We start from the raw sequence: 12,954 nt of genomic DNA, 5'->3' as shown, positions 1-12,954 counted from the left end.
ATTGCTCTGGTTGGAGCTGGGGTCTGCCCCCATTACCTTTGAGTCTCCTGGGGAAAAATTGTTCACAGCACCTGCTTCAGTTCTAATATCCTCCAAAGGGATGTCTGTAATTTATAATAAGTTGGACTCTATTGTTCCACCTTTAAAATAAGGACACTATAACTCCATTATGCTCACAGCCAAAGAGTGATCATAAATTACATAGCAGATCTCATCTCCCAAGTTCCTAAGTTCTTTCTCAGCTTTCTCAGACATTGCTTCGTAGCTACTCAATGTTTTACCAATCACAACAAAGGGTCTTAAAAATGTGTCAAGTGCCACTAGAACATTTATATTCCTTCACCCTTTCTTGATGAAATTCAGGGACTGATGTTATAGCAATAACACAGGGAAAACATGATGTACTCCGTCTCTGAAGAATATCTCATCCTACTATTTTAGGTTCATTCCTTCAGATGAGTGTCTGTATTCCATTAAAATGTGAAAAAATTGAGAACCATAGTCACATGAATGCATAACATAGATCTTCATGAGAAGCTTTTTTTCCCCTAGAGAGTATGGAGGTAAATATAATGGTACTAGATGCCTAAAAGAAAAGCAATAAAATAGTACCCAGTGTGATGAACCCCACAGGAAAGGGAAAAATTTAGCATTTGTCTGCTACTTATTGGTGATGAGTCTATTTTTTACAATACCTTGCATTTTGCATTTTGCTTAGTAGTTTGTGAAACCACCTCATCTATTGATCCCATTTGATCCTGTAATATTCATATTCCATATTTGGTTGTTCTTTTTTTAAAAAGATTTTTTTTTTGAGAGGTAGAGTTAGAGAAAGAGAGAAAACAGAGAAACAGAGAGAACTTTCATCTGCTAGTTCACTTCCCAGATAATTGCAATGGCCAGAGCTGGGCTGATCTGAAGCCATGAGCCAGGAGCTGGGAATGAACTTTGACTTTCTGTGTTCTTTTAGGTGTATCTGCCTACCCACCTTGCAGTGATAAAAAAGCAAATTTGAGCATCATGAAATAAGTACATAAGATATCCCAACTCCAGTCACTAGAAACAAGAGGCCAATAAACTCTTTGAAGAATAACAGGATATATCACTGACCATTACATTTGCCTTAAATTTTGCAGTTCATTAAACTGTTCCCTAGTGGCCAGCAGGCAGGTAATGTAGCATGCTTATTCCACAGTGATGGTAGGTCTTTCTCAAGGGAGACTGATTTAAAAAAAAAAATGAACACAAAGTATCAGTATTATTGCATGTCCTTTAGGTACAAGATATTTCAACATAGCTATTAATGACAAGGGAAACATTGCTACCAACATTTGACAGAAAAACATATTTATCAACAGTGAAAATCACTGAGTAAACAAGCAGTTTATAGCCTTGTTAACACGGGGTGAAAATTTATCTCCAACTTTAGCACAGTATTTTTATTTCCCTGGTTGAAAAACAGCTACAAGAAAAAGATAATGGACATATTTGATCATTAGTTGACACTACTGAGAATGGCAGAGGAAACATGAAAATGAATAAACATTGTACATCTTTAAATAACATTCTGAAGATGTGACCTTGCAAATCAAATAACATTTACTCAAGGGCACTGTTAAAAGTGTTTACTAAAAATGTTGCATCTGTTCTTGGTCCAGAAGGAAGTTTACTTAATGGCTACATTCACTGGTACTAGGTTTGCTTTGTTAATTCCACTTGATTTGTGGTTTTATTTTCTGCTATTTTGAGTTAGCATTGTGAGATTTCTGATGTATCCTATTAGGGCTATTAAGAGTACTGTCTCAATGATTCTCATAAATCATTACGGTCCGAGGGAAAATACAGCATGCCAAATGGAGTTTTTGTTAGAACTATAGAGTTTTTAAAAAAAATTCTTAAATATTGTCAAAATTATCTAAACTCAGCCCAGACTGCTAAGGAAGGGAAGGCAACTGCACAATTTGATGACAGGGTCCAACAACCAATTTCCAGCTCCTCTCTGGGTAATTTGCCCTTTAGTTCACTGTTACATGAAATTGAAGACTTAGAGTTTCTTTTTGTTAAATATTTTTATTATCATTCTCATAAAAAAATCCTTTCTTAAAATGCAGGTGTTTAAATGGATACTAGTATAATCCAAAACACTGTTGATTTCATTGAGTAAATGTTTTTATTATGGAGAAACAACATTAGAGTGACAAAAGGGAACGAAATATTTTACCCAATGAAAAAGAAGAAAAACATTCAAATATTACATGTTTAAGTAAGTTTACAAGGTCATGTATCACATGAGACAAACCACAGCAACATTACACACAGTGAACTCCACTTGCCTGCTTTCCTCAAAACAGACTACAGATATAGCAGACATTAAACTGTCTCAAAAATAGGCAAATGCATTATGGAATTCGTATGTACTGAAAGACAAAGGATATGTGAACTCATTTATATGGAGGAGTGACTTTGATGTAAGTTTTTAGTTTTGATAAACGTTGTTTTGTTTAAAATTTTCTTTTGAGTTAATTTCAAACATACAAAAGAGTTGGACAAGTAGAACAGAAAGTTCCCATGTATCTTTCACCAAATTTTCCTATGTCACATCATACACAACCAGAGAACATTCACCAAAACAGAGAAAAAAAATTTGATTTCATAACATAAAACCAAAATAAAACTCATTCAGATCTCATTTTCCCCATCAATATCACATTCCTGCTAAAAGATGTAATCAAGGAACTCACATTGCACTCATTGTCATGGCTCCTTAATCTCCCATCTCTGAGAGTTCATGGGTCCGGCCTTACCTTGAAATTCCATGGATTACTAGTCACATATTTTTCAGAATTCATTGAAATTTTATTTAATGTTTCTTATTAGGAAATTAAGGTTATGCTTTATTAACAAAGATACCACAGGTAACCTTTTCAATATATTCTTTCAGAGGGTAAAGAATGTTGACACGTACTGCTAGTGATGTTAACACTGACCATTTGCTTAAAGTAGTGTCAAACATAATTCCCCCTTGTAAAGTTACCACTTTTTGCTTTGAAATTTATGAATATTCTAGAGTTGATAATTTTCATGGTTCTATACCACATAATTTATTGTGCTGAATGATATCCCATTGCCTTATTGAAGCACAATTTATTTAACCACTCACCAACTACAGGGCATCTTTCTCCCTCAAATGTTAATAACAAATAAAGATACTATAAACATCAATGTGCAGGCTTTTATGTGGGCATGCTTTCAGCTCATTTGAGGAAATACCAAGAAGTGTGACTAATGGATCACATGGTAAAAGTATCATAATTTTATCAGAATCCACCAAACTGTCTTCAAGAAGTGGCTACATCATTTTGGATTCCCACCAGCAATGGGAGAAAGTACCCACATGGGAGACCCATAAAAAGCTCCTGGCTCCTAGTTTCCAATCAGCCCAGCCATGGCTATTGCAGCCATTTGGGAGTGAACCAGCAGATGGAAGAATGTGTTTGCTTTCGCTTTTGTGTGCTCTCTCTCTCTTTCTGCCTTTGCCTCTCTGTGGCTCTTCTTTCAATTAAATAAATAAATCTTTTGTTAAAATATATATTCATCAACTGTGGGATAAAATGTTCTGTTGATATCAGTTATGTCGATTTGGTTCATAGTGTAGATTAGCTGTGTTGTTTCTTTTTGGATTTTCTGTCTACTTGATCGTCCATTGATGAAAGTGGTGTGTTGAAGACCCCATTACTATTGCATAGTAGTCTATGTCTCCCTTTTCATACATTACAATTTTTTTAAATAACCTGGGTTCCTGGCATTAGGTGCAAATATATTTATTATAGTCACATCTTCCTGTTGAATTGATCACTTAATACTTTTTATTGCGTACTTTAGACTTTTTGTGTTAAAGTCTATTTTGTCTGATAGGATGGCCACACCTGCTCATTTTTGCTTTCCATTACATGGCATATCTTTTTCCATGCTTTTGCTTCTAGTTTGCTTGTATCTTTGTTGGTGAGTTGTTTCTTACAGGCCTCAATAGATGGGTTTTGCATTTAATCCATTCAGCCAGTCTATATCCTTTAATTGATAAATTTAGGCCATTTATATTCAAGTTTATTATTGATAAATAATAATTTGGTCTTACCATTTTTCCCCAAAAACTCATATTGTTTGATTTGGGTTTCCTTTGCATTTTTACTGGGAGATTTTCTGCCTCAAATTCTTTCATAATGATGACATTTATTCTCTGTTTCTGTGAGTAGTACATCCTTAAGAATCACTTGTAAAGTTGAACAAGTGGTGACAAATTCTTAAAATTTTTGATTGTTTTGGAAGTTTTTTATTTCATCTTCATTTAAAATGAGAGCTTTGATGATTACTTTATTCTGTTGTCATTTTTTTTTAGGACTTGGACTATATCTTTCTATTCTCTCCTAGTTTGTAGAGTTTCTGATGAGAATACAGCTGTTAATCTAATTGAGGATCCTCTGAAGATAATCTGGCATGTCTCTCATGCAATTTTAGAATCTTATCTTTATGCTTTATTGTTGAAAATTTTATTCTAATATGTCTTAGTGATGATTTTTCTGATCACTTTTGTGTGGCATTCTATGTGCTTCCTGTACTTGAATATCCCTTTCTCCAAATTAGGGACGTTTTCTGATGTTATTTTTCTGAATATGCCTTGTACTCTGTTCTCTCTTGCCACACCTTCAGGAACTCCTAAGACATATATGTTTGGTCAGTTGATAGTATCCTATAAATCCTGAACACTATTTTCAGTTTTTCTCATTTTCTCGGTTTTGTTGGTTTGTGTGACTGACATATTTCTGAGGATCTGTCTTCTAACTCAGATAATCTTTCTTCTGCCACACTAAGTCTGTTGTTGAGGCTTTCCATTGTATTTTCTAACTGACATATTGAATCTTCATTTTTAATATTCCAGTTTGAATTCTCTTCAATATCTCAGTCTCTCAGCAAAATTTTCATTCATATCACGTATGGATTTTTTTTAACTCATGAATTTGTTCCTCTGTGTTTCAGAATAATTTTATGGTCATTCTTTTGATCATTTTCAGGCATTCAATCAATCTCCTCATCTTCACTTCTAATATTGAATTGTTGTGTTCATTTTGGGGAGTCATGTGTCTTCCTTGTTTCTGTTTCTTCTACTTGTGCATTTAGTTTTAGGCATTTGTGGAAACACTTGTGATTTTTCTCTTTGATGGGTTTTATCTTTGAACTATGGCTTAGTTGGAGTGGCTTAGTAGAGTGCCTGCTCCTTCAATGAATACCTAGAGGCATGTGTTGGGTGAGGTCAGGGAGCTCTGGCCAGGGCTCACGTGTGGGGTGAGGATCCAGAGTAACACCCAAATTGGTTATGGTAAATCACTATTGTCAGCAGGGGGTAGGGTATGATAATGCCTGTTGGTGTATTCATAACCTCACCTCCTCTCTTCCAAGGTGATCAATGCCTGGGGCTGGCCCACAGTGTGTACCACCTCCATCCACACTGGTGCATGAAACACATAAAGGATCTATGCAGTCCTCAGTGTGAGCATGGAACACTCTGCAATTATCCACTCCAGGCATTCAGGGAGCTCTGAGTCTCTGACACCAGACACAGTGATTGTCCAGTCACCCAGCTACACCTCATACACTATCATGAAGTCACAGATTTCCCACAGTCATAGCATGCAAGTCTCCTACAGTCATGGGGTACAGAAGTTCTGCTCTCAGCCCCATAAGACTGATGCATCCCAGAGAAAGCAGAGATGTTCCACAGCTGTTGTCTGTGAGTGCACTGCAATGGCAGTTTGAGATCCTGAGCCTGTGATAGGTTGAGAGGATGAGTGCACCTCACAGTCCTAAGTGGATGCTAAGCCCCCTGTCAAACCTCCCAGCAAGACTCAATTTCAGTGGGAAATACAATTTTTTTCCCCTTTGGTGAAATCCCCTGGTCATGTGAGGACCACTACAGCCTCTACGGTGTCAAGATGGCACCTGCTCCCCACCATTTGCCAGGCATTCTTGTGGGGGTGTGGAGAGAAAGAAATGTGCTTTTCCTCCACTAGATTATGTGAGTACCCTGCCCCCACTAGGACTCCAGGCTAGACTTAAAGTCAGTGTTGTCCACAAGGTTCCCTCACAAGCAATATCATCAGTGGAATGGAATGCCACAGTCTGTTCTCATATCACATTCAGAAGCTGGCATCTCCTCCATGACCCCCATCTGCAGGTGCTATGGGAGGTCTCTCTGCTCACTGCTGTGCATCGGCACTTTCCATATTGCTCCACAGCATCCCTCTTCTTTCTGTAGAATTTCTTCTCTCCAACTCTCCCCTGGGTACGCACTTCCTCAACTTTTCTTCTGCTATCTTCCCCTGGTCAAAATCAGCATGTCTTTTTCCTATTCAGCCATCTTGCCATCACTTCCAGATGGTCAAATTATGTTCTGTAGTGATGGGGATACATACAGAAAGTTTGAGAATGATGAAGTAAAGATGAATATATGCTTTAGGAAGCAAACTCACTGTTTATTTTCTTTTGTTGAGTTTTAAAAATTCTTTGTATATTTTAGATAACAATCCTTTATTATTTTTGTTTTTGGAAACATTTGTCCTACTCTGTATCTTGTCTTTTCATTTTCTTGACAATGCCTGTTGGAGAGTCCAAGTTTGAATTTTAAAAATTATGTCCAGCTAATCAATTCTTTCTTTAATAAGCTATGCATTTAATATTAAATCAAAATGATCATCACCAAATACATTATCATAGATTTTCTCCTAGGTTACTTTCTAAGAGTTTTATAGTTTTACATTTAAATCTCTAGTCTCTTATTAGTTAATGTTTGTGAAGAGTATATGGTCTGTGTCTAGATTCACTTTTTCTGCATGTGGATGTTCAAAGCATTATAGTTTTAACTTTAATGTTTCAGTATATGATGTAATTCAAATTGATTTCTGTGTGTAACTAAGATGAAGGTTGATGTTTACTTTTTACTTCTGATTTTGTTTGGTTTAGTTTTGGTTTGTTGTCTCCTATCCAACTGATCAAGCAACACTTGATGAAGAATTTCTGTTTCCCTTTATATTACTTTAGTACTTTTGCCAACAGTCATTTGATTTCATAATATTTGTTCCATTCCTAGACTATCAGCTTTCTATTTTGATATATTTGTGCTTTCAATAGTACTACACTGGCTTGATTGCATAGATTTAAAGTAGGAAATAAATACTTTTTAAGTGTACTAAAGTAAGAGTTCCAACATTTTTGCACTCTCATTAGCCATGTGCCATATTTTTTCTTTCCTTTTTTTAAAAAAAATTAATTTTGTTTGAAAGTTGGAGATACAGAGACAGAGAGACACACAAAGAGTCAGAGATCTTCCATCTCCTGGTTCACTACCCAAATGCTCAAGACAGTCAGGGATGGGCAAGGACAATGCCACGAGTCTGGAACGCAATTCAAGTTGCCCACAGGTGTAGCAGGAAAAAAGTTACTTGAGCCATAATCTGCTGCCTCTGAGGGTGCTCATTAGCAGGAAGCTGAATCAGAAGTATAGGAGCCAGGATTCAAATCAGGCATTCCAATATGAGATGTAGGCAACCCTAGTCTTAACTGCTGCACAAAATGCCACCCTTCACTTTATTTCAAGATTACTTGGTTGGTTTATGTCATTTTTTTTTACATATAGCCTTTATTTTCCCCAGAAATCTTTTATTTAAGGTATACAAACTTCATGCATTTCAGAAATACAAATTTAGAAACATAGTGATTCTATAGTCTTTAAAATATGCCTGTTGTTTTTTATTAAAAAAAAAAACTTCTCTCTTTATTGTAGTTTTATTGAATATCATAAAATTTTAAACTAACTGGGACAGAATTACTTTCCTAACAATATGGATTATTCCAACCCATGAGACTTTTTTTAAAGGATTTATTTATTTATTTGAAAGTCAGAGTTACACAGAAAGAGGAGAGGCAGAGAGAGAGAGAGGTCTTCCATCCGATGGTTCACTCCCCAGATGGCCACAACGGCCAGAGCTGCACTGATTCGAAGTCAGGAGCCTCCTCCGAGTACCCTACATGGGTGCAGGGGCCCAAGGACTTGGGCCATCTAATACTGTTTTCCCAGGCCATAGCAGAGAGCTAGATCGGAAGAGGAGCAGCTGGGACCAGAACGGGCACCCATATGGGATGCTGGTGCTTCAGGCCAGGGCGTTAACCCACTGTGCCACAGCGCCGGCCCCTTCAACCCATGAGACTTAAAAATATTTTCTATTACTTAGAATTTTAATCATTTTCATCCTTGTTCTTGTCTATACTGTTGAGTTCTTAAATATCTTCCATTGGACTTATTGATAAACATTTTGTGTTATCATAAAGGGAATATTTATCTTATTTCTTTATGTTCTTTTAAATTTTAATTAAGAGTAATTATTATATATTGATTTTGTATTGTAATATCCACAAAATTCTTTTACTATTTCATAGTATTTTTAGAGGTTCCTTTGCATGTTTTATACAGTTTGATAATGAAAATGTTATTTCATCTTTCTCACAAATGATTTCTCATTTCTTTTTTCAAAAACATTACTTTGTGTGTGTGTGTGTGTGTGAAGCAGAGAGAGAGAAAGAAATTCTCTCAACTGCTGGTTCACTCCCTAAATGCCTTCTATGGCCAGGCCTGGGTGAAGCCAAAGCTGGAGCCAGGAACTCAACCATATCTCCTATATGGGGACGAAGAACCCTACTATTTGAACTGTCACCTACTACCTCCCAGAGTATAAATTGGCAGAACTTGGAATGGGGAGTAAAGCCAGGTCTCAAACCCAAGCATTCTAATATGGGACAGAGGCATTTTAACCTCTAGCCCAAATTCCTGACTCTCTCAATAATTTTTCTTGCTTCATTACATTGTTGGACTCTAATGAAACATTGAGAAAAAGGAACAAAGGAGAAGTGGATAGAGTAAGGTTAAATAATGAGTACCAAAACACAGTTGAGTAGAAGAAATGTGTTCCATTGCCCCACAGAATATCTGGGTGACTATAGTTCACAATAAGCTATCATTTACATTATGAAGCACTAGAAGAAAGGTACTTGAAGGCTCCAAATACAAAGAAATGATAAGAAGATGGAAATGTTAATTATGGTGATTTGATTAGTATATGCTGTATGTCATGAAATATACTCTACACTATAAGTATGTAAAATTAATGCATATTAATGAAATGTATAAAACTCTGATGCAAATAAAAATTATACAAAGCAAAATGCATTTTAAAAATGACAGAGTATGGCCGGTGTCGCGGCTCACTAGGCTAATCCTCGACCTTGCGGCGCCGGCACACCGGGTTCTAGTCCCGGTCGGGGCGCCGGATTCTGTCCCGGTTGCCCCTCTTCCAGGCCAGCTCTCTACTGTGGCCAGGGAGTACAGTGGAGGATGGCCCAAGTCCTTGGGCCCTGCACCCCATGGGAGACCAGGAGAAGTACCTGGCTCCTGCCATCGGATCAGCGTGGTGCGCTGGCCGCAGCGCGCTGGCCGCGGCGGCCATTGGAGGGTGAACCAACGGCAAAGGAAGACCTTTCTCTCTGTCTCTCTCTCTCCCTGTCCACTCTGCCTGTCAAAAAAAAGAAAAAAATAAAAAATAAAAAAAAATGACAGAGTAACCCATGGATTATTCTGATCTAAGCAAAAAGGTGGTAATTTTTTATCATTAATTTTTATATTAGCTATACATTTTTCATAGATATTCTATATGAGGTTGAAGTTTTCTTTTATTCATGGTTTGCTGCTGGGAATTTTTTAAATCATAAATTGTTATTAAATTTATCAAATACCTTTTCTGTAATATTGATATTATCCTGGGATTTTTCTCTGTTTAATTATCCTGTGATTTTACTGATTAATCTGTTAATGTGGTGGATTGATTGATTTCCATACATGAATCCACATTGAATAGGAATTCAAATTTTTTCCCAGGAGAGACAAAACCTATTTGACCATATGTACAAATCTTATTATATGTTGCTGTTTTCTATTTGGTTATGTGTTGTTAAGAATTTTTTGCATTTACATTCAATATTAGTCTGCATTTTTTTCTCTTGCAATGTTATAAGGTTGAAAACTGTTACTCCTTCTTTACTTTTTGAAGACATTGTGTTATATTGGTAAAATTTTTTCCTTAAATATTTAATAAAATTTATTACTGAAGCCACTTAAGCCTGGAGTGTCTTTGCATATTAGTGTTCCCTTTCTTATCCATGATTTAGTATTTTGTTTTTAGAGAAAATTTTCTTTCTTTTCTTCTTGATCCCTCTTATATTTAACAGAGATCACTTTTCAGTTAAATTTAAACACCTAAGAATAATAGTGTGTTAATTAAAGAGTTCAACCAATAGTAATAAGTAGAACAAAAAAAATAATAAAAGGGATAAAGTATTAAGTTGTTCATCGACAGTCAGGATAAGGGCTGATCAAGTCATTGTTTCTCATAGTGTCCATTTCACTTCAACAGATTATCTTTTTGGTGCTCAGTTAGTTGTCACTGATCAGGGAGAACACATGATACCTGTCCCTTTGGGACTGGCTCATTTCACTCAGCATGATATTTCCAGATTCCTCCATCTTGTTGCAAATGACCGGGTTTCATTGTTTTTGACTGCTGTATAGTATTCTATAGAGTACATGTCCCATCATTTCTTTATCCAGTCTACTGTTGATGGGCATTTAGATTGATTCCAGGTCTTAGCTATTGTGAATTAAGCTGCAATAAACATTAAGGTGCAGAGAGCTTTTTTTATTTGCCAATTGCATTTCCTTTGGGTAAATTCCAAGGAGTAGGATGGCTGGGCTGTATGGTAGGGTTATATTCAGGTTTCTAAGGAATGTCCAGACTGACTTCCATAGTGGCTTTACCACTTTGCATTCCCACCAACAGTGGATTAGTGAGCCTTTTTCCCCTCATCCTCACCAGCATCTGTTGTTGGTAGATTTCTGTACGGGAGCCATTCTAATCTGGGTCAGGTGAAATCTCATTGTGGTTTTGATTTGCATTTCCCTGATTGCTAGTGATCCTGAACATTTTTTCATGTGTCTGTTGGCCATTTGGATTTCCCCTTTGGAAAAAATGTCTGTTTAGGGCCTTGGCCCATCTCTTAAGTGGGTTGTTTGTTTTGATGTTGTGGAGTTTCTTGATTTCTTTGTAGATTCTGGTTATCAACCCTTTATCTGTTGCATAGTTTGCAAATATTTTTTCCCATTCTGTTGGTTGCCTCTTCACTATCCTGATTGTTTCTTTTAAAGTACAGAAGCTTCTCAATTTGATGCAATCCCAAATGTTAATTTTGGCTTTGACTGCCTGCACCTTCAGGTCTTTTCCAAGAAGTCTTTGCCTGTGCTTATATCTTGCAGGGTTTCTCCACTGTTGTCTAATAATTTGATAGCGTCGGGTTGTAGATTTAAGTCTTTAATCCATGTTCAATGGATTTTTGTGTAAGGTGTAAGGTAGGGGTCTTGCTTCATGCTTCTGCATGTGGAAATCCAGTTTTCCCAGCACCATTTATTGAATAGACTGTCCTTGCTCCAGGAATTGGTTTTAGATCCTTGATCAAATATAAGTTGGCTGTAGATGTTTGAATTGATTTCTGGTGTTTCTATGCTGTTCCATTGGTCTATCCATCTGTTTCTGTACCAGTCATGCTGTTTTATTCTGTTCAAAATAGCTGTAAATTCCTCTTGTGTTTTTGTCTTTGATACATAAGTTCTTCATAAGCATTGTGTTTAATTCACAAGTATCTGGGGGAATTTATCAAATTTGTATTGCTACTGAATTCTAGTTCAGAGGTAGAGAATTTACTTATGAGCAAATAACATAACAGTTTTGAAACTTTGAAATGTATTAAATCTTTTTACATAAAATGAGGTGAGGTCTATTTATGTAAATTCCATATTCATTTGAGAATATGTATTATATGTTTTTTTATTATAGTGTTCTGATAATTTCATTTAACTTGGTGGATAGTGCTAAATTCTTCCATATATTAACTGATAGTTGCAAACTCATTCTATTCATTTCTGAAAAAGGGTTATTTGAATCTCCATAAATTATTGCAGAGTTCCTCCCTTATATCTGAGAATTACTGACTAATGAATTTTAGTTTTAGAATTGATACATACACACTGAAGGTTACTGTGTCTTCTTGATTATTTGACCTTTTTATCTGATGGTTATTCAGGAAGTTTACTTTCTTATGCTCAGTGTTTGCAGAAATGTAAACATTTCTGTTCTTTAAGTTTCACCCTGATGGCATCTCTGTGTCTTTTTCTTTAAAGCATTTTTGCAAACAGCATGTAGATCATTATTGTGTTTTTTTTTTTTTTTTAACTCACCTGATAATCATGGCCTTTTAATTGGGTTCTTTATCCTATGTATGTTTAATGCAATTATTTAAACATCTTTTTAAGTGTATGGTCTTCAGATTTGTCATTTATCCTGTTGCTCTTTTTTCCTTTGTTCCTCTTTCCACACCTTTATTCCATACTACAGGAGGTGCTGATTCAAGTGTTTTTTTTATGTCCATTTTATGTCTTCCACTGACCTTTTAGCTATGCTCCTTTGTTTTATTTTTGGTGTTTACTGGACTGATTACAATATGCATCTTCAAATTTCAACTTGCATTCACAAGGCATGTCTCTGCACATGCCTAAATAGCTATATGTTTGTGCACACTGTTCCTGCTTCTTGAATTTTTTTTTTTTTTAAATCACCTTCAATGTTCTTTTCTTTACTTCCTTTTGGTCACTGCTCAGAAGTTATTTCATCAGAAAAACCTTCCATGAATCCTCTACATAAATGTGTTGTCCATATCCCAGAGCTCATTATCCTCATGTCTTGCTCTATTTTTCACAATATTTTTAATATTTAAGGACATTTGATAAGATAATAAATTATACGG

Source organism: Oryctolagus cuniculus, chromosome 2, assembly GCF_051225735.1.
Source record: "Oryctolagus cuniculus isolate XC-2025 breed Fujian yellow rabbit chromosome 2, ASM5122573v1, whole genome shotgun sequence".
Lineage (NCBI taxonomy): Eukaryota > Metazoa > Chordata > Mammalia > Lagomorpha > Leporidae > Oryctolagus > Oryctolagus cuniculus.
This window is presented reverse-complemented; position numbering follows the sequence as displayed.